The sequence below is a fragment of the Etheostoma cragini genome, chromosome 10 (assembly GCF_013103735.1).
Source record: "Etheostoma cragini isolate CJK2018 chromosome 10, CSU_Ecrag_1.0, whole genome shotgun sequence".
Lineage (NCBI taxonomy): Eukaryota > Metazoa > Chordata > Actinopteri > Perciformes > Percidae > Etheostoma > Etheostoma cragini.
Genome location: NC_048416.1, coordinates 1,848,556 through 1,851,965, shown reverse-complemented (window position 1 = coordinate 1,851,965; position 3,410 = coordinate 1,848,556). Strand labels below are relative to the sequence as shown.

The 3,410-nt window shown below is 40.2% G+C and overlaps 1 long non-coding RNA gene across 1 annotated transcript in view; it reads left to right on the top strand.

Annotated features, from left to right (window-relative positions):
* The window catches only part of LOC117952224, an 18,096-nt gene extending 15,996 nt beyond the window's left edge, over positions 1 to 2,100 (top strand). The window contains exon 3 of the long non-coding RNA XR_004658349.1: positions 1,937 to 2,100. This is a non-coding gene — a long non-coding RNA (uncharacterized LOC117952224). The remainder of the gene's footprint in view (positions 1 to 1,936) is intronic.
* Positions 2,101 to 3,410: the final 1,310 nt, after the last annotated feature.

Here is a 3,410-nt window from a genome sequence, read left to right as displayed (position 1 = left end):
CTGGTGCGCTCAAAAGTCACAATTCTATAACAGAATGACCATCCGAAAGTAATTAATAGTGCACGCTCTCTGAAAGATACGTCTGTATGAATCAACTAAATAAAGCATGATTTATGGGAAATGAATAAATGTTTGCAACAAATAAGTAAGGTGTATGAAGAAAAGCATATAAACTTAACCTAAGGAAAAAAATGAGTGCATGTGGTTACCACTCTGAAGCTGGTTGTGTGGCCGTGACTGTGGCCATCCCGGGCACCATATATAGACCCAGTCTAATAGACAACTATTTTATAGAGTATGTAGTAGGACGTCCCTGCTCCATCTGCCTTTACCTCAGGGATCCTTGACCTAAAACTGTTAAAGACCCCTGATGTAAAATCGTGACAGAAAGGCCGAATGCCTACAATAAAAACAACCCTCCTGGAGATCTCCAATAACTTTTTTTGTACTCATATGGTAAGAATTACACTTCAAAGCTGAGTATGCTCCCCCCTGGGAGCAAACAAGTTATGTTCTTAACCTTTCCCAAAACTAATCAATGCTCAGGCCAAATCACTGTCGGAGTAAACAGCACACATGAAAAAAAAAATATTGGTGATTTCCTGTAGTGCAAGGGTGTGCACTGTTGTCCATGACCTCCTTAGAAACAAATGAGTAGGAATTTAGCAGGAACTTTCCTTCTTTGAATGGCGAGAAGCTCCACCATGAGGGGCACAAACACGCCGAGCATCTTTCATTCATTCATATTTATTATACAGGAAAGTCAGAGGTAACATCACATGACTGGTTTTCAGCAGGTTTCTGTTCGGAAGAAACATGAAACATGGGTACAGCACGTCGGGACGGACCTAATCTAAGATGGCCCTGCTTTGCAGACTGAAACAAACATCTTTTTGTACATGTGGAGGAGACGCCGATCATGTGCTTGATGTCATCTGTTTGGAAATAGTAACACAGTGGCCTTCTATGTTCGAATCACCAGGGTCGGCCTCAGCAGTCTGCTCTCTCTGTGTTGTTTTGTATCTAATTAACCACTAAATTTGTGTCTGAATGTTGTAGTTTTATAGAAGGATTTGCATGATCTGACCCTTTATTTTGGCTTGAGTTCAAATGATTTAAAACCTTAAAATTACAAATTAAATTTGTCGCAGTACAACTCCTCTTGCGTTGCTTTAACTCATTGTTTTCTCATCTCAGAGAAACACAGATAGGCCACATAATAATGATATATGAATGATTTGGAGAAGGGCTGCAACAATGCGTGTGCTGGTGCGACACCCAGTGGACAGAGTTGGTGGCTCTGATTATGCAGTCAGTGGGAACTTTTAGAGAACAGTATCAGATGATTTATTGATGCAGTCATCATACATGACATGAAATACAGTTTGCATATAGTAGGAATACAGATACATGTTCAGGCACAGGCTTGCTTTCTGGTTAAAAGGTCAATGATACGATCCTTGACACTCAGTTTCAATAAAATAAGAGCTACAGACAGCTTAGCTTGGCTGAAGATTGTATGGATTGTGAATGGATTACATAAATGATATGCAATCTGTTTATTAGAGAACTTTAGAGGTGTTTAAAGGTGAATTTGTTACCTTTGGACAGAACCAGGCTAAAGGTGTTTCCCCATGTTGACAGTCTTTGTGCTAAGCTAATGGTCAGCCGCCTGTGGTTTCATATTGAGAGTACAGATACAAGTGTGGTGTCGTTGTTCTAAAAGCGACATTAAAGCAATTTTCCCGCTTTGGTTGTCCATTACAGTTGTTGTATTGTCTCATTCAAACCATAGACTGTTAATATTAATGGACAAAGCATCCGGTTTGGGAAAAGTGCTGCAAATGCAGAAATGCTTTGAAGCTGCATTTTATCTGAAATCATGCAGAGGGAGACTCCTTAAAGCTGCATTCTATCTGATCTCCGTAAACATGAGTTTATGGTCTCAATCGCTAGATTTAAGTCTTCTACAACACAGAATGAATTTCATTTTTTAAAATATGGTCTCGTTGATTTTAAAATTGGTGATAGAGCAGGGGGTGTTATAGGGCGTGGCTATGATGGGAATGCAAGTGAAATTGTGTACCACAACAAAGTGCAAGGGCTCCTCCCTCTCGCCTCCCTAACTCCTCCCTCTCTCCTCCCACACTCCTCCCTAACTCCTCCCTCTCTCCTCCCACACTCCTTGCTAACTCCTCCCTCTCTCCTCCCTCTCTCCTCCCTCTCTCCTCCCTCACTCCTCCCACACTCCACCCTCTCGTCTAAAATCTTCACGTCCCCGACCAGAATAGCTGCGCCCGTAACGGCCAACTCGACGACTCAGCAGATCTCCACAAACCAATGGGTGACGTCACACATGCACTCTCTATTGATATTATACAGTCTACAATTCAACCTACTGATCCGCTTGTGTTTTAGAGCACAATCACGCTTCCGACCTGCAGGGGAACCAGAGCGGGGAAAGTGCTTTGGTGTAAATCACTAAAAGCTATTAAAAGTAATATTTCTGCAATATATCTAAAAGTGACTATACCTATGTTATGCATACATTTTAGTTGTGTGCATAATCCCAAATGTTTCCAACTATGTTTCAAAATCCAGAGAAATCTGTAAGTGAATCAATGGCACCCAGGCCGTGTTGTTTTGGTTGCCTGGCAATGACGTCGTCATCTAACCTTTGATCCCTAAAGTTACTCTAAAATCATTGACACAAAAACAGCACATGGGAATCTAAATTGAGTAAAAGGAATGATAAGAAGCATGGTAAATCACAATAAGTCATTATAAAAATGGTTATGGCCATTACAACATTAACATGGCCACAAATATGTAAAAAAACAAACAGCAATATAAATAAGTAGATGATGAATAGTTAAGAAAAGGTCTACAGTGATCAGCAGAGTTCAGCCCTTCTTGGGATACAAGACTATCAAGATATGTTACAATAGTATCCAGAATACATTCATACATTGATACACTGTGTATTTATATTTGTAATCTGGGTACACATTAGGGTACTGGTTAATGACAATGCAGCAACAACATCCCTTAAATATTGAACACTATGCATTCACTAGAATAATAAATATCAATTTTAATGAAAAACATCCTCCTGAGACTTGAAATACATGCTTGAAGTGCTCATGTTCTGCCCATTTTGAGGTTTGTAATTGTATTTAGAAGTTATATGAGAATAGGTTTGAAAAAAAACATTTTGTTGTGCTACACATTGCTGCATCTCCTCTTTTCCCCCTGTGTGTTGAGCTCTCTGTTTTAGCTACAGAGTGAGACATCTTACTTCTATACTATCTTTGTTGGGAATCGCACATGCGCAGTACCTAGGTAAGGACTACTAGCCAGTCAGAAGCAGAGTATGAGGGCCCTGACAGGACCTAGGTAAGGACTACTAG